The following is a 19560-nucleotide window of genomic DNA, read 5'->3' as shown; positions in this document are numbered from 1 at the left end:
AGGTTACGCACAGACATCCATGCAACCCACCTTAAAATATAAAGTGGATGTGTTACATACGAATCTTTGGCCGACTGATAGATGCTTGAATGTTTGGAGTTTGGATGGTTGGCTAGAATCGATGGTTGAATGATTGAAGTTTGCTGTTTTGGATGATGCTGCTGTTTTTTTTTTATTTTGATAGAAACTCAGCAATCCCCGCCATAAACTTCATTTAGTTGAGGGTCGTTAGCATTGCGTTTTTTTTTTTGTCTTTTATTGAGTTCTTTTTTGTCATCATCATTAAATAATTGTTATGGTGCCATCATTTGTTACTTGTTCTGTTTTTTTTTTTGTTGAGTTATTAGATATATTTTTCATAATTTAGAACGTCACTAATATGCTTGGCAATAATTTTGTGGTATTTAATTGTATGAATTCAAACATGTACTGTAAGAAATTGATTAAATCTAATATTTCACAGATTGTTATACCCTACATCATAGGATCATTTATTTGATATCATACATCGAAAAAGATAATTTGGAAAAAGATTTGAAAAAATGTTTAATAAAATATAAATTAATATAAATGGGTAAATTAGCCCCTTGAACAATTTTTAAAATTCAGTGTTCCACATGAGTGTAATTAAGACAGAATGTGGCATGGTTCACATCCTGCTGAAATTTTGGAAATGACAAAGCTGTAAAGTTGGCAATCGCAGAGTTTAGAAAATCGAATTTTCCAACTTTTTGATAAAGTCGATCATTGGACACTTATTACAATCCCTAGTTAACTATATGGGGTCTTGAACCATCGCAAAGTGGAGATGAATATCAAAACAATAGCATATACGCTCTATAGAACGGATTGTAATGAGAATTAAAATGTCAAATTGTTCAAAATTTGGAGAATTCGACTTCTAAAATTTCGTTTTATTCAAAATTTTCAAATGTCGACTTGCAACTATTCGACTATTTAATGTTTCGAATTTTACATCATTTCTGAAATGGTTCAATTAATTTTTGCCATTGATTTTAGTTTTGAATAAACAGTTTATAACATTTAATTAAAAAAAAATAATTAAATTGAGGACACAAATTTTGGAAATTTGATTTAAAGAAATCTTTAGATTTAAGATAAAAATAAAATTTTGACAAAATTTTGTATAGAAATAAAATTTTAACAAAATTATCTATAGAAATAAAATTTTGACAACATTTTCTATAGAAATAAAATTTTGACACAATTTTACATAGAAATAAAATTTTGACAAAATTTTACATAGAAATAAAATTTTGACAAAATTTTCTATAGAAATAAAATTTTGACAAAATTTTCTATAGAAATAAAATTTTGACAAAATTTTCTATAGAAACAAAATTTTGACAAAATTTTCTATAGAAATAAAAGTTTGACAAAATTTTCTATAGAAATAAAATTTTGACAAAATTTTCTATGGAAATAAAATTTTGACAAATTTTTCTATAGAAACAAAATTTTGACAAAATTTTCTATAGAAATAAAATTTTGACAAAATTTTCTATAGAAAAAAATAAATTGACAAAATTTTCTATAAAAAGAAAATTTTGACAAATTTTCTACCGAAATAAAATTTTGACAAAATTTTGTATAGAAATAAAATTTTGACAAAAATTTTCTATAGAAATAAAATTTTGACAAAATTTTCGTTAGAAATAAAATTTTGACAAAATTTTCGTTAGAAATAAAATGTTGGCAAAATTTTGTATAGAAATAAAATTTTGACAACATTTTGTAAAGAAATAAAATTTTGACAACATTTTGTAAAGAAATAAAATGTTGACAAAATTTTGTATAGAAATAAAATTTTGACAAAATTATCTATAGAAATAAAATTTTGACAACATTTTCTATAGAAATAAAATTTTGACAAAATTTTACATAGAAATAAAATTTTGACAAAATTTTACATAGAAATAAAATTTTGACAAATTTTTCTATAGAAATAAAATTTTGACAAAATTTTCTATAGAAACAAAATTTTGACAAAATTTTCTATTGAAATAAAAGTTTTACAAAATTTTCTATAGAAATAAAAGTTTGACAAAATTTTGTATAGAAATAACATTTTCTATAGAAAAAAAATTTTGACAAAATTTTCTATAGAAAAAAATGTTGACAAAATTTTCTATAGAAATAAAATTTTTACAAAATTTTCTAGAGAAATAAAATTTGGCCAAATTTCCTATAGAATTAAAATTTTGACAAAATTTTCTATAGAAATCAAATTTTGACAAAATTATCTATAGAAATAAAATTTTGACAAAATTATCTATAGAAATAAAATTTTGACAAAATTTTGTATAGAAATAATATTTTGACTAAATTTTCTATAGAAATAAAATGTTTACAAAATTTTCTATAGAATTAATATGTTGACAAAATTGTCTATAGAAATAAAATTTGGACAAAATTTTCTATAGAAATAAAATTTTGACAAAATTTTCTATAGAAATAATACTTAGAAAAATAAGATTTTTTTGTTTGGTAATTTTTTGGTAAAATTTTCTTCAAATTTTGGTAGATTTTGGTTGGTTGCCCGAATCTGCACTTAAAAAATGTGAATCCACCATGAAGGAAAATTTACTTTAATTATAGAAACTTTTAACAAACGCCGATATCACAAAAATAAGTAAATATTTTGGCCAAATTCATGAAAAGTTATTATAAGTTATTTTTTTTTTACTTATTATAAGAAATTTTACTTAATATAAGAAAATTTAGAAGGAAAAAATGTATTTAGTGCCTTACTAACTTTTAACTATTTTGTGGGAAATACGAATTCAGTAAAACTTGTGTATTACTTTCATTTGTGTATAACTTTTTTCCCTTTTTTAGTTTATTTAACTAACGTGCATAAAAAAGAAAACTTTCTCATATTGCAGAAATTTTTACTAAAACGCATTAAATTCCATGAACTAAAATGAAGTTAACTTGGCTTTAGAGCTCTAGAGGGTTGACTGTTTTGTGAGTTTTTTTACATTTAATATTTTCGTGTATGATATTTTATGTGTCAAAAATATTTTATATATTTGCTTATGAACATTGGTTTTTATAGAAATATTTCCTGAGGTTTTCTAATGCTAACAATTACGTTTTTAATTCTCATCATCATTAATTAATTGCTAATTGTAAATGTTGTTGCCATCTTCGTTGTTATTATAGTTTTTTTTTTTAATTTTTTGTATGTGAATATTATTTATTTAGAACATCTCTGATTGGTGTCAAAAGACATGGGTATTGTAATTAAAGTATTATATTTCTCTATTTCAAGTAATCAACGTTTTTTCTATCTTGTGTTTTCACAGCTAAATTGTTTTCTTAGCAATTACTATGTGTATGTGACAAATTTGAATTACTAAATTGGGCTTTTTATTAGAAGCTTTTGTTGTTGTAGTCATTCTTAATTTTCCACACAATTTAATTTTATTTTCATTAAAAAATTTTCTTTCATCTTTATTAGTTGAGGTATTTTATTTTTTGTGAAGGAAACTATGAAAGGAATTCTAATAACTTGATCGTTTGTTGTTATTCTGGTTCGTAAAGTTGAAAAGGTGGGATGTTTGCATAGTTTTGCATTATGCCTCAAAACAGGCTCAATTGAATTCCATTAAAATTTTTCTATTTTATTCTGTTTTGCTATTTTATTCGTTGGTTTTTCTTGGAGTTTTTCTTTTACTATTGCTTTGGGGCACTTCGTTTATGTTTTAAACTAGTTGTTGTTGTTGTAGAATTAATTTTTCCATAACAATTTTCTTACATTTTCTTTTTCTGCTTAAGAGCGATTCTTGCTTCTATGGGTTCAGTTTGGGTTGACTTAGGCTTTGACATATACACTCGAATAAACTAAAAGCATATACACATACACGCACGCACACACTGAACCACATTCACATTGGACTTTCATTTAATTTTTCTTGCATACGCAAACGAACAACTATCACTGACTCTCTGGTAGATGGTGAAAACAACTCTGATGAGTGAGAGAGAGAAAGGGTGTAGAGGGGAGAAAACAATCGTAGTGTAGTAATGAAGAGTGTATGATTTTTTTCTGTTGGTTTGCCAGTGTTATTATTTTGACTTTCGGACTGAGTTGGTTTTTTCTTCTTTTGTTTGTGTTATTGTTGTTTTTCAGATGTATTCACTTGGTCTTATATTTCACTTCACGATGATTTATTCGCAAAATTTATTCGTTGTAGTACGCTGTGCCGTTGTGCACAACCTCTCTCGATTACAAACCCGCAGCAACTGAATTTGAAAATTCAAATAACGAAAGACTTCGGACACAAACTTCCAGTTGGACTGCTGCTAGCAATAACAACAACAACAACAACACAAACGTAAGCCTAGGCTACTCGCATACTCTCTCACCCATTGTTCATGTTTGGTGTTTTTTCTCCGTTGATTCGTTTGTGTAAGGAAAAATCACTTGTTGAAACGAGTTGTGTTATTATTGTTGTTGTTGTTGTTGATTTATACAATATACCATTTTACTTTGGTATTTTCTTGTTCGTTTTGTTTGTTTGCTTCTTTTTCTTTTTGCCAATTTGTATTTTTGTATTAGACAAATATTTACACTGATGTTCGTTATTGTAGCAAAGGGGCATTTGTAGAAGGATATGTAGTCAAAAAATAATTTTTATATTTACTTTGAATATTAGATGCGACAATTTCGTCTCGATTTTCATAATTTTAGTACTGAATCGGAGCTAAAGGTGAGAGGCAAGCCAAAAAGTCCAATATAAAATACAATAATTCCCGCTTAATTACCTCGCTGAAAATCTTCAAACTTTAGGGAAATTATCAGAGCGGGTTATTTATTCTAGCTCGCTTAATTACCTCACTTTCTTCTATGTCAAAAATGTTGTTTTTTTTTTGGAAATATTTCTGGATGGATAAAGAATTAAACATTTTTGTGTATATGCTGAAGAGTTTCCTAATAAGTTTGCGAGTTGCACGGCCGATTAGTTTTTGGCAGTCGACCCCACGCCGAACATGTCGACTCAAATTTAGCCGCCAATTAATCAAAAATAATGATTTAAATCAGAAAAATGTATTAATAATTGTCGTATATTTTGCCAAAATTTTGAATCTTTCGCCCACAATCAATCAATTTGAAGCTGCTATAATAATTTTGCACAAATTTAGCTCAGAAAATTTGAATGAAATGTAAATTTGATGGTAAGATTGGTTGTACAACTAATCTCATTACCATTCGAATAACTACAAATGGATTTTATAATGAATATTTGTCCGTCGCCGAAGAGACATATTTATATTGGCTTAGCCGTCAATCTGTCGGAGACAAAAATTTAGCGTCAGTCGCCGCCGACAAAAATGGGTCGGCTTCATTTTCTGCTCCCTACAGGTAACCGGTAGTGTATAAAATTTAGTTTTAGCTGTTTAATACGCAATTATGAACAGATTGTAAAACGAAAAAGGACATTTTTGTCATAAATTAATAACCTTTAAACTGAAATATTAAGTTTTTGTGTTAAAAATAAAAAGGTTTCAAATCTTTTATTTAAAGAAATAATATAAAGATTGAATGAAATATTTTTGATTTTAAAAAATTTATTTAATTTATTTAAAAAGGCTGCAGTCATAATATCTAAACACGTTTGTCTCTACGTATTTTTATACCCTCCACCATAGGATGGGGGGTATATTAACTTTGGCATTCCGTTTGTAACACATCGAAATATTGCTCTAAGACCCCATAAAGTATATATATTCTGGGTCATGATGAAATTCTGAGTCGATCTGAGCATGTCCGTTCGTCTGTTGAAATCACGCTAACTTCCGAACGAAACAAGCTATTGACTTGAAACTTGGCACAAGTAGTTGTTATTGATGTAGGTAGGATGGTATTGCAAATGGGCCATATCGGTCCGCTTTTACGTATAGCCCCCATATAAACGGACCCCCAAATTTGGCTTGCGAGGCCTCTAAGAGAAGCAAATTTCATCCGATCCGGCTGAAATTTGGTACATAGTGTTAGTATATGGTTTCTAACAACCATGCAAAAATTGGTCCATATCGGTCCATAATTATATATAACCCCCATATAAACCGATCCCCCGATTTGGCTTGCGAGGCCTCTAAGAGTAGCAAATTTCATCCGATCCGGCTGAAATTTGGTACATGGTGTAAGTATATGGTCTCTAACAACCATGCAAAAAATGGTCCACATCGGTCCATAATTATATAGCCCCCATATAAACCGATCACCAGATTTGATCTCCGGAGCCTCTTGGAAGATCAAAATTCATCTGATTCAGTTGAAATTTGGTACGTGGTGTTAATATATGGCCTCAAACTCCCATGCAAAAATTGGTCCATAATTATATATAGGCCCCATATAAACCGATCCCCAGATTTGACCTCCAGAGCCCCTTGGAAGAGCAAAATTCTTCCCATTCGGTTGAAATTTGGTACGTGATGTTTGTATATGGTATCCAACAACCATGCAGGAATTGGTTCCTATCAGTCCATAATTATATATAGCTCCCATATAAACCGATCCCCAGATTTGACCTCCGGTGCCTTTTGGAGAAGCAAAATTCATCCGATCTGCTTGAAATTTGGTACGTGGTGATCGTATATGATATTTAATAACCATGCCAAAAGTGGTCCATATCAGTCCATAATAATATAAATTGGTCAATATAAACTTGACGTATTTCTTTCAATTTTGCATTTAAAAAACCTGAACACCCCTCATTTTGAAGGTGTGTGTGTGTAGAATGTTGCTCCTATTTTGATTTTGGAATTCACTCTTCAGTTGTCAAAATGCCGTCCAAGCAAGAAGAGCAGCGTATCAAAATTTTGCTCGCGCATCGCGAAAATCCGTGCTACTCGCACGCAAAGCTGGCAAAATCGCTAAAAGTTGCCAAATCAACCGTTACAAATGTAATTAAAGTGTTTGGGGAATGTTTGTCGACAGTCAGGAAGTCTGGATCGGGGGGAAATCGAAAACCGAAAGCCGCTGAGACGACAAAGAGAGTTGCCGGTAGTTTCAAGCGAAACCCTAACCTCTCTCTCCGAGATGCCGCAAATAAGCTGGGTGTATCGTCTACAACCGTGCTTCGAGCCAGAAGACGAGCCGGACTATCGATTTACAAGAAGGTAGTGACTCCAAATCGCGATGATAAACAAAATTTATTTATTTATTTATTTATTTATTTATTTATTTAAGTCTATGGATATACAAAAATCCTTACAGACTAGCTCGTAAACTAAAAGTAGTAAGATTCTAGTACTTCATTAAATTTTTTCAAAGACATTGATAAGTCTAAATTAAGTTTAGCATTTACAGCATTATATTCAAAAAGCGAACGCGTAATGGGCTCATTTCTGGAATAGTTTGTAGTATGAGTAGAGATATAAAAAGTTTCCTCATATCTAAGAATATGAATAGGTACCTTAAATTTTATAAGACTTAAAAGAAAAGAAGAATCTATTAAAATACGACGGCCAAATCGCGATCCCGGAGGCTGTACACGACGATGCTGACGAAGTTTGACTGCGTGGTAATGGACGACGAAACCTACGCCAAAGCCGACTACAAGCAGCTTCCGGGACAGGAGTTTTATACGGAAAAAGGAAGGGGAAAGGTAGCAGATATTTTCAAGCACATAAACTGTCAAAGTTCGCAAAGAAATATCTGGTTTGGTAAGCCATCTGTACCTGTGGCTTGAAAAGCAGCATTTTCATAGCTTCCGGGACTGTCAACCAAGATATTTACGTGAAAGAGTGTTTGAATAAACGTCTGCTGCCTTTCCTGGAGAAACACGGTTGTTCCGTACTGTTTTGGCCGGATTTGGCATCTTGCCATTACGGTAAAAAGGCCATGGAGTGGTACGCCGCCAACAACGTGCAGGTGGTTCCCAAGGACAAGAACCCTCCCAACACGCCAGAGCTCCGCCCAATTGAGAAATACTGGGCTATTGTCAAGCCGAACCTAAAGAAGACCAAAAAAACTGCTAAGGTCGAGCAGCAGTTCAAGGCAAACTGGCTTTCTGCGACGAAGAAGGTGGACAAGGTGGCTGTACAAAATCTGATGGCAGGTGTCAAGCGTGAGTCCCGGCAATTCGGATTTGGAAAAGCGAAAGCCTAACTGAATATTTTTCCTGAACTTTATACTAATTGAACTTGAAAAAGAAATTTAATTTGATTTTTTAAATAAACGATTTCACCGATTTACACGCGTTTTCCCTTGACCAAATTTTGACCGTATCACCCTTTATAGCCCCATATAAACCGATCCCGAGATTTGGTTTTGGAGCCTCTTGGAGGAGCAAATTTCATCCGAGTGAGTTGAAATTTGGTACATTGTGCTAGTATATGGTCGTTAACAACCATGCCTAACTAGGTCCATATCGGTCTATAGTTATATATATCCCTCAGATAAATCGATTTCCAATCACATAAAAAAGTGTGATTGGAAATCGAAATGTCACCAGCATTGCTGAGGTGGATAATCCACCGCTGAAAAACTTTTTGGTGTTCGGTCGAAGCAGGAATCGAACCCACGACCCTGTGTATGCAAGGCGGGCATGCTAACCATTGCACCACGGTGGCTCCCCCTTGGGCTTATAAAAACCGTAGTTTTTATCCAATTTGCCTGAAATTGAAAATCTAGAGGTACTTGAGGACCATAAAAAGGTGTGCCGAAAATGGTGGCCATCGGTCCATGTTTTTGTATAGCCCCCATATAGACCGATCTCCCGATTTTTATTCTTGGACTTCTATAAACTGTATTTATTACCCGATTTGCCTGAAATTGGAAATCTAGATGCATTTTGGGACCCCAAATATGTGTGTCGCAAATGGTGCCTATCGGTCCATGTTTTGATATAACTCCCATATAGACCGATCTCTCGATTTTACTTCTTGGGCGTCTAGAGACTATATTTTCTAAGCGATTTGCTTGAAATTGAAAATCTAGAGGTATTTTCAGATCACAAATAGGTGTGTCGCAAATGGTGCCTATTGATCCATATTGTGGTATAGCCCCCATATAGACCGATCTACCGACTTTATTTCTTGGGCTTCTAGAATCCGTAGTTGTTATCCAATTTGCCGGTAATTAGAAATATAGACGTATCTTAGGACCATAAAGAGGTGTGTCGAAAATGGTCCGTATCGGTCCATGTTTCGGTATAGCCCCTATATAGACTGATCTCCCGATTTTACTTCTTGGGCTTCTAGAATTCGTAGTTTTCACCCAATTCGTCAGAAAGTGGAATTCTAGAGGTATTTGAGAAAATAGGTCAGCCGAATATGGTGTGTGTCGACCCATGGTTTAGTATAGTCTCCACAAAGACCGATCTCCAGATTTAACTCCTTGGGCTTCTAGGAACCGTAGTTTTTATTCGATTTTCACAAAAATTTAAATATACTGGAATTTTAGACCCTCAAAAATCTGTATCGCATTTATTTTTACCGGTCCATTTGGCAACGCATCGATATCGACCGATTTAACTTCTTGAGGATACACCCAAAGAAAAAATATTTTCCTCCGGAATGAAATTTTAGACAAACGAAATTCCCCTTTCGTATAAAGTATTTTCGTTTAGAGCAAACTAATCCGATTTTTTGATAAGCGATTTAACGATTGTCTCTAAAATGTGTGTCAAAAGAAAACTTTGCTTGTCTAAAATTTCGTTCCTCAGAAAACACTTCTTTCAGGGTATAACAGGCGCACTGATCATGAAAATTGCTTCAAATTGAAAGTAAAATTTCCAGATTTTACTCATCGTATTTATTTAAATAATGGCGGAAAAAATCTACAGATTTAAGATTTCAAATCAAGGCGTTATTTCATCATAAAGGGTGATACGGTCAAAATTTGGTCAAGGGAAAACGCGTGTAAATCGGTGAAATCGTTTATTTAAAAATCAAATTAAATTTCTTTTTCAAGTTCAATTAGTATAAAATTCAGGAAAAATATTCAGTTAGGCTTTCGCTTTTCCAAATCTGAATTGCCGGGCCTCACGCTTGACACCTGCCATCAGATTTTGTACAGGTACCTTTTCCACCTTCTTCGCCGCAGAAAGCCAGTTTGCCTTGAACTGCTGCTCGTCCTTAGCAGTTTTTTTGGTCTTCTTTAGGTTCCGCTTGAGCTCTGGCGTGTTGGGAGGGTTCTTGTCCTTGGGAACAACCTGCACGTTGTTGGCGGCGTACCACTACATGGCCTTTTTACCGTAATGGCAAGATGCCAAATCCGGCCAAAACAGTACGGAACAACCGTGTTTCTTCAGGAAAGGCAGCAGACGTTTTTTCAAACACTCTTTCACGTAAATTTCTTGGTTGACAGTCCCGGAAGCTATGAAAATGCTGCTTTTCAAGCCACAGGTACAGATGGCTTGCCAAACCAGATATTTCTTTGCGAACTTTGACAGTTTTATGTGCTTGAAAATATCTGCTACCTTTCCCCTTCCTTTTGCCGTATAAAACTCCTGTCCCGGAAGCTGCTTGTAGTCGGGTTTGACGTAGGTTTCGTCGTCCATTACCACGCAGTCAAACTTCGTCAGCATCGTCGTGTACAGCCTCCGGGATCGCGCTTTGACCGTCGTATTTTGTTTATCATCGCGATTTGGAGTCACTACCTTCTTGTAAGTCGATAGTCCGGCTCGTTTCTTGGCTCGATGCACGGTTGTAGACGATACACCCAGCTTATTTGCGGCATCTCGGAGAGAGAGGTTAGGGTTTTGCTTGAAACTACCGGCAACTCTCTTTGTCGTCTCAGCGGCTTCCGGTTTTCGATTTCCCCCCGATCCAGACTTCCTGGCTGTCGACAAACGTTCCCCAAACACTTTAATTACATTTGTAACGGTTGATTTGGCAACTTTTAGCGATTTTGCCAGCTTTGCGCGCGAGTAGCTCGGATTTTCACGATGCGCGAGCAAAATTTTGATACGCTGCTCTTCTTGCTTGGACGGCATTTTGACAACTGAAGAGTGAATTCCAAAATCAAAATAGGAGCAACATTCTACACACACACACCTTCAAAATGAGGGGTGTTCAGGTTTTTTAAATGCAAAATTGAAAGAAATACGTCAAGTTTATATTGACCAAATGTTGACCGTATCACCCTTTATACACGATATGTTTATGATTTCTCTAAAACTCAAACAAAATTGGTTCTCATAAATCCAGAATCTGATCTGATCTTCATAGGTAGAATCTTAAAATTTTTTCTTCGGGAAGCGTACGGGTCGAACTGATTTGCTTGGGAGAAGGTTTGTCATCAAACCCCCCGAAAATGCTATACATTATCAAGTAACCCGCTACGACGAAGAGTTTTCAGAGTAAACTATTATATTTAATTCATGGTGGTGGGTATTTAAGATTCGACCCGGCCGAACTTACTGCTGTATATACTTGTTTTGTTTAAATTGTGTTACGTCGAAATTTAAATAAAGTTTCACCTCACCTCAATTGCACTTGTATTATAATTGTTTTTGTAATAAATTTATAAATCATAATAAGGTCAACGTACCACTCCTAAAAATCAGAAGCTGCTTGATAATTGGCATGTCATAAAGAATCATAAAAACATTAAGCACTTATGTGATTAAATTTTCGCAAAACAAAAAAATAATATAACAAAAACAGAAAGCCGGTTCCGACAAAATTAACGAGACACAGATTTTTCACAAACTGCATTAATGAACTGTCAATCTTCCCCCATAGAATTGAGTAAGTCAACCTTGCAAAAACCTATTACCGCATAACGCTATAGGTTCGTGACAAAATAAAAAAATATAAAATTCTGCTTATGAAAAAATTGCTTTAAATTTAGGCATTTTCCCCTCCCCACTTGCATTCGAATGATAGCACGTTTCGAGAATTTGCATTTGTTAGTTTTGAGAAACGTTGTTTTCTCTCGCATTTTTATATATTCCCTGAAACCAATACATTGCGGGTCACAACTATTTTATTGCACTCAACTGTATGTATTAATGGTGGTGGGGTATGCTCGAATGGTATGTCTGCTGGTATGTTTAGTTGTAATGTATTGTTTTGTGCCGTTGTTGGTTTTTTTCCTATTTCTTTTTTGTATTTTGACTCATTTTTATGTTGGCTCTTTCATTTTATGGTTTTCTTCTCCACCTTAAGCCAGCCAGTTAGCCATCAGCCACCAACAAGAGCTTGAAATCAACAACAACAACTGACTGACTGGCAAACAACGGCTAACCGATCAACTGACGAACAGACGGAAAAACAAATCGCGCAACGCTCATCATGCAGCCAAACTCATATAACACAAAATGCGAGTACGAGTATTGAGCGTTGAAGTTGGCATGTGCGCTGACGTAAACTAGAAACGAGAAATATTGCCTCAGGGAGGGAGAGCAGAGGAAGTCACACTTAAAGGCAGAAATGGAAATGAATGAATTCATCCAAATACTGTATTAAACAAGTGATGGTATTAAAATTGCAGCAAATAAGATAACCCAGCAAAAACTCGGTAAGTACACTGAAAAAACAGTGAACCCACCAGAAAGAAAACTTTCGGTTAATTTTAGAAAATTTTGAATATTTGTAGAAAATTTTAACTAAACAGTATTACAAACGTTGGCATCACGCGTTGGAGCCACCGTGGTGCAATGTTTAGCATGCTCGCCTTGCATACACAAGGTCGTGAGTTCGATTCCTGCTTCGACCGAACACCAAAAAGTTTTTCAGCGGTGGATTATCCCACCTCAGTAATGCTAGTGACATTTCTGAGGGGTTTAAAAGCTTCTCTAAGTGGTTTCACTGCAATGTGGAACGCCGTTCGGACTCGGCTATAAAAAGGACGTCCCTTGTCATTGAGCATAACATGGAATCGGGCAGCACTCAGTGATAGAGAAGTTCACCAATGTGGTACCGCAATGGACTGAATAGTCAAATTGAGCCTGATACATCGGGCTGCCACCTAACCTAACCTAACCTATCACGCCGAGGTCATAAAAATAAGTAAATATATTTTTTGACAAATTCAAGAAAATTTATTAGACATAACTAAGTTTTTTTTCACTTGTTAAAGAAAATTTTGTAGTTTGAAGGAAAAACTTGGAGTTCAAAATTGCAAGAATGTCTTCAGTGACATACGAAGTTCATGGTGGATGCATTTTTGGTAAAATTTAGAAATTTAAAGAAATTCTGAACTATTTTGCAGAAGGCACGAATTTAGTTAATCTTTATGCTTCATTTGAGTATATTGTTTTCCTCGGTTTTAGTTTATTTAACTAACGTACACAAAAAATTATTAGAGTAAAGGAAACTTTCTCCAAACATAATAATTCCATGAACTAAAATAAAGTTAAATTGGCTTTAGTGAAATAGAGAGTTCACTTTTTTTTGAGTGTAGTTGAATTGTATAACTCATTACCAGAAGCTCTTATGCCATTACTGGCGGGCAATATTTTCTGCTTGGAAATCATGACGTACTGTCGTCGAATGCTTTTGGATACCAAACACCATTTCTTCATGAGTAACAGGTTGGCTGATAAATCCCCTGTCTAACAAAGAAAAACACATTTTTTTGTCAAAATTTGTTTTTATCATTCAACATAGTTCTCTTCATACAACGATTATAACGACCTTCCAATTTTTTGATACCATTTTGATAGTACTCCTTCGGTGTTGCCTCAAACTAGGCCTCAGTTTCGGCGATCACCTCTTCATTGCAGCCAAATTTTTTCCCTGCGAGCATCCTTTTGAGGTCTGAGAACAAGAAAAGGTCACTGGGGGCCAGATCTGGAGAATACGGTGGGTGGTGAAGCAAATTCGAAGCCCAATTCATGAATTTTTGCCATCGTTCTCAATGACTTGTGGCACAGTGCGTTGTCTTGGTGGAACAACACTTTTTTCTTCTTCATATGGGGCCCTTTTGCCGCGATTTCGACCTTCAAACGCTCCAATAACGCCATATAATAGTCACTGTTGATGGTTTTTCCCTTCTCAACATAATCGATAAAAATTATTCCATGCGCATCCCAAAAAACAGAGGCCATTACTTTGCCAGCGCACTTTTGAGTCTTTCCACGCTTTGGAGACGGTTCACCGGTCGCTGTCCACTCAGCCGACTGTCGATTGGACTCAGGAGTATAATGATGGAGCCATGTTTCATCCATTGTCACATATCGACGGAAAAACTCGGGTGTATTAACAGCTGCAAACACCGCTCAGAATCATCAACACGTTGTTGATGCACCCATTTTGCACAGAGCTTCCGCATATCAAAATATTGATGAATGATATGACCAACACGTTCCTTTGATATCTTTAAGGCCTCTGCTATCTCGATCAACTTCATTTTACTGTCATTCAAAATCATTTTGTGGATTTTTTTTATGTTTTCGTCGGTAACCACCTCTTTCGGGCGTCCACTGCTTTCACCGTCCTCCGTGCTCATTTCACCACGCTTGAATTTTGCATACCAATCAATTATTGTTGAATTCCCTGGGGCAGAGTCCGGAAACTCATTATCAAGCCATGTTTTTGCTTCCACCGTATTTTTCCCCTTAAGGAAACAGTATTTTATCATGCGAAAGGTAAAATTTTTGAATTTTAATATTTGAATTTTAAGCTTTTTTTTTTGGTCGAAAATGGTCGTGGGTGGTATAAACGAACGAATTGTCCGATTTTAGCCAATTTCAACATTTTGTGTATGTATTGGTGCTAGTTCGGTCGGGCCGAATCTTAAACAACCACCACCATGAATCAAATATTAGGGTTTCCTTTGAAATTTCAGAGGGTTTGAGGACAGATCAAGCAGAGCAGTTCAACCAGTACACTTCCCGAAGATAAATTTAAAGATTTAACTATGAAGACTATATCAGATTCTGGATTTATAAGAACCATTTTTGTTTGAGTTTTAGAGGAATCATTAACATCTCTTGTAAGTGTGCAAGAAAATTATAAAATTACGTCTTGATTTGAAATCTTAAATCTGTAGATTTTCACCCGAGAAATAAAATCTGGAAATTTTACATTGAATTTCAAGCAATTTTCATGATCAGCGCGCCTTCTATACTCTCAAGAAGTGAAATCGGTCTATATGGAGGCATTACCAAATGGACCGATTCACGTTTTTGTGAGCCTTAAATACCAGAATATTTACAATTTCAGGCAAATCGGATAAAAACTACGGTTTCTAGAAATTGGATAAAAACTACGGTTTCTATAAGCCCAAGAAGTAAAATCGGGAGATCGGTCTATATGGGGGCTATACCAAAACATGGACCGATGCTCACCATTTTTGGCACACCTCTTTATGGTCATAAAATACCTCTAGATTTAAAATTTCAGGCAAATTGGATAAAAACTACGATTTCTATAATCCCAAGACCCCAAATCGGGAGGTCGGTTTATATGGGGACTATATCAAAACCTTGACTGATTGCTTCATTATTGAAGACTGTAGCGTGATTACAACAGACAGACAGCCAGACAGGCAGACAGACAGACAGACGGACAGGGTCATATCGTCTTAGAATTTCTCCCTGACCAAGAATATATATACTTTATATAGTCGGAAATCGATATTTCGATGTGTTACAAACGGAATGACAAACTTATTATACCCCCGTCACCATTCTATGGTGGTGGGTATAAAAAATTAATTTGAGCAAATTAAAATTTTGGCAATTATTTCAAGTTTTTTTAGTTTTTTAATTGAAATCATCACATAAATGATAGTATCAATAAAAAAAAATAATTGATCCAATTAAAAAACTAATTTGTACTATTAATTTTTGTGATTGATTTTTGTTTCAATTAAAAAATTTTTTGAATCAATTAAATTTTTAATTGAATATTTTTTAAAACTTAATTAAATTTTTAATTTGAAAAATGTTCGTCAATTTTTTTTTTTTCATGTATAATGTTATATTATTAGTAAAACCCTTCATTTTTAACAACGAAGGGATTTTGGATGAACGATTTTTTGTCATGTATTGCGTTTTATGTTAATTTTATGTGGTTTGAGTTTTCAATTTTAGTTTATGTTTCACAAAAAAACAAAAAATCTGTAAACTTTAGAAATATTAAAGAAAAAATATATTTCTGAATTACATTTTGTTATTTTGTTTTAGTTCCATTCAAAAAAATAAAGTTTTGCTAGTTTCGACAAAATAACGCTATTTTTCAGAAGATTGTAAAACACATAGAATTTGAAAAATTTTCCGTTTTTGCCCATCTTGGTGGTACTTTGAGAACTAGTAACAAAAAAAATCATATCTTTGAATTTCATTTATTTTATTGATATTGTTTGACAGTTTTTGTTAGTTTCCAAATTAAAAAAAATAATAAAATTTTGCTAATAGTGAAGAAGTAGCATTATGTTTGCAAAAGTCTAGTCTATTGCTTTCCTACCATGTGACAGAAATACATCTAATATTTTATGCCATGCGATAACGGATGTTGTCTTTGCTATTGACGATAGTGGCACCACCTATCCGCGGAATTAAATTTCAAAGTTATTTATATGTGAAATAGAGATGTAGCTGTTTCTATTAAAGACACAAACAAAAAAATTAAACAAGCCGATACTACACACATATATTTTTAAATCAATATATTGCCTACCTTTAGGGATATATGATTTATGTCAACTGAAGGCATTTAAAAGATTTTCGTGCGTGTGTGTGAGTACAAATTTTCTTTTCGGTAGCGTCCTACCAAAAAATATCGTGCGTGAATAAGATTTCTCCGTCGTGAGTGTGCGTGAGCAAAATATTACTCACACCTCTAATATGCACTAACTCATAATACACTCAAAAAAGTGAACCCTACATTTCACTCAAGCCGATTTAGTAAAATTTTAGTTTGTGGAATTAACAGGTTGGCTGATAAGTCCCCGGTCTAACAAAGAAAAACACATTTTTTTTTTTTGTCAAAATTCGTTTTTATTATTCAACATAGTTCTCTTCAAGAGCGATACAACGATTATAACGATCTTCCAATTTGTTGATACCATTTTGGTAGTACTCACTCGGTTTTGCCTCAAAATAGGCCTCAGTTTCGTCGATCACCTCTTCATTGCAGCCAAATTTTTTCCCTGCGAGCATCCTTTTGAGATCTGAGAACAAGAAAAAGTCGCTGGGGGCCAGATCTAGAGAATACGGTGGGTGGGGAAGCAATTCGAAGCCCAATTCATGAATTTTTGCCATCGTTCTCAATGACTTGTGGCACGGTGCGTTGTCTTGGTGGAACAACACTTTTTTCTTCTTCACATGCGGCCGTTTTGACGCGATTTCGACCTTTAAACGCTCCAACAAAGCCATATAATAGTCAATGTTCATGGTTTTCCCTTCTCAAGATAATCGATAAAAAATTATTCCATGCGCATCCCAAAAAACAGAGGCCATTATGTTACTTTGCCAGCGGATTTTTCAGTCGGAGACGGTTTGCCGGTCGCTGTCCACTCAGCCGACTGTCGATTGGACTCAGAAGTGTAGTGATGGAGCCATGTTTCTTCCATTGTCACATATCGACGGAAAAACTCGGGTGTATTACGAGTTAACAGCTGCAAACACCGCTCAGAATCATCAACACGTTGTTGTTTTTGGTCAAATGTGAGCTCGCGTGGCACCCATTTTGCACAGAGCTTCCGCATATCCAAATATTGATGAATGATATGACCAACACGTTCCTTTGATATCTTTAAGGCCTCTGCTATCTCGATCAACTTAATTTTACGGTCATTCAAAATCATTTTGTGGATTTTTTGATGTTTTCGTCGGTAACCACCTCTTTCAGGCGTCCACTGCGTTCACCGTCCTCCGTGCTCATTTCACCACGCTTGAATTTTGCATACCAATCAATTATGGTTGATTTCCCTGGGGCAGAGTCCGGAAATTCATTATCAAGTCAAGTTTCTGCTTCCACCGTATTGTTTCCCTTCAGAAAACAGTATTTTATCAAAACACGAAATTCCTTTTCTTCCATTTTTTCACAATAACAAAAGTTGATTCACAAAAGATGCTCTATCTCACAAACTAATTGACTTACAGACGTCAAATTTTGAAACGAATAATTTGAAGGTTTGTACTATATAAAAATAATATGCATTTAATACTAGCAACGCCATCTATGTGTCAAACAGGGGACTTATCAGCCAACCTGTTAGTTCATTCCTACTATTTGTGGGAATCGTACGAGAAATTTCCTCTGCCTTAGTTCATATTGAACTTATGGTGTTTTTTTTTTCTTGTAAAAAATGCGCACCTTGTTTGCATTTTGCCCGGAAAATTTATTTTGTAGATTCTTTTCTAAAAAAAAAAAAATAGGCAAAAGTGCGAAAAGGCTTTGAATTCTGTTGTGAAAATAGTGCCACACTCAGAAAATTTAACGTCGTAACTAAAGGGTGATTTGTTAAGAGCTTGATAACTTTTTTTTAAAAAAAACGCATAAAATTTGCAAAATCTCATCGGTTCTTTATTTGAAACGTTAGATTGGTCCATGACATTTACTTTTTGAAGATAATTTCATTTAAATGTTGACCGCGGCTGCGTCTTAGGTGGTCCATTCGGAAAGTCCAATTTTGGGCAACTTTTTCGAGCATTTCGGCCGGAATAGCCCGAATTTCTTCGGAAATGTTGTCTTCCAAAGCTGGAATAGTTGCTGGCTTATTTCTGTAGACTTTAGACTTGACGTAGCCCCACAAAAAATAGTCTAAAGGCGTCAAATCGCATGATCTTGGTGGCCAACTTACCGGTCCATTTCTTGAGATGAATTGTTCTCCGAAGTTTTCCCTCAAAATGGCCATAGAATCGCGAGCTGTGTGGCATGTAGCGCCATCTTGTTGAAACCACATGTCAACCAAGTTCAGTTCTTCCATTTTTGGCAACAAAAAGTTTGTTAGCATCGAACGATAGCGATCGCCATTCACCGTAACGTTGCGTCCAACAGCATCTTTGAAAAAATACGGTCCAATGATTCCACCAGCGTACAAACCACACCAAACAGTGCATTTTTCGGGATGCATGGGCAGTTCTTGAACGGCTTCTGGTTGCTCTTCACTCCAAATGCGGCAATTTTGCTTATTTACGTAGCCATTCAACCAGAAATGAGCCTCATCGCTGAACAAAATTTGTCGATAAAAAAGCGGATTTTCTGCCAACTTTTCTAGGGCCCATTCACTGAAAATTCGACGTTGTGGCTCGTTAGTAAGTCTATTCATGATGAAATGTCAAAGCATACTGAGCATCTTTCTCTTTGACACCATGTCTGAAATCCCACGTGATCTGTCAAATACTAATGAAAATCCTAACCTCAAAAGAATCACCCTTTACAAGTAAATTCCATAATATTGAGTAGTTCAAAATTTTACTCACAGTTAGTTAAATTTAACTATTGATGAACAAAATTAACTCAGTGGAAGTAAATTGAACTTACGGCCATTACCAGCAAAATGGTTAAGAACTCCCAATGAGTTCGTAAATGGACTGAAGCAAATATGATAATAGGGAATACGTATTTTTTCGAACGTACGAAGAAATTTCTCAGCGTTACTGAGACGTCTAGTTGGACACGAAATTT

At 34.6% G+C, this 19560-nt stretch overlaps 1 protein-coding gene across 4 annotated transcripts in view; it reads right to left on the bottom strand.

The window, feature by feature from the left end:
* LOC142232230 (uncharacterized) overlaps positions 1-11655 on the bottom strand; it is a 129957-nt gene extending 118302 nt beyond the window's left edge. For 3 of the 4 annotated variants that reach the window (XM_075302964.1, XM_075302965.1, XM_075302966.1), the window contains exon 1: positions 3782-4269. The gene's annotated coding sequence lies outside the window, so the exon portion shown is untranslated. Of the gene's footprint in view, positions 1-3781; positions 4270-11527 lie in introns of those variants that run through there. The other variant, XM_075302967.1, reaches the window with a different exon arrangement.
* Positions 11656-19560: the final 7905 nt, after the last annotated feature.

Source organism: Haematobia irritans, chromosome 3 (genome assembly GCF_050003625.1).
Source record: "Haematobia irritans isolate KBUSLIRL chromosome 3, ASM5000362v1, whole genome shotgun sequence".
In the NCBI taxonomy this organism is placed as follows: Eukaryota; Metazoa; Arthropoda; class Insecta; order Diptera; family Muscidae; genus Haematobia; species Haematobia irritans.
This window is presented reverse-complemented; position numbering and strand designations above follow the sequence as displayed.